Here is a 213-nt window from a genome sequence, read left to right on the forward strand (position 1 = left end):
AGCCCGCAGCCAGCCCACGTGTGATGTCGCCCAGCTCCTGCGCAGCTGGGGCTCAGAGCCCGGGCGGGGGATCCGGGGGGCTGTGCCCGGGCCAGCACGGCCCAGCGCCCGTCTCTGCTCACCAGCAGGGCCAGCCCAAGATGTCCTAATGACACTGTGAGGAGACCCCCAGCCCCGCTTCACCAGCTGCGGGGGGCTGAGGCTCCCCAGGCC

This window comes from Buceros rhinoceros, unplaced genomic scaffold (genome assembly GCF_000710305.1).
Source record: "Buceros rhinoceros silvestris isolate BGI_N320 unplaced genomic scaffold, ASM71030v1 scaffold13949, whole genome shotgun sequence".
NCBI classification, from domain to species: Eukaryota; Metazoa; Chordata; class Aves; order Bucerotiformes; family Bucerotidae; genus Buceros; species Buceros rhinoceros.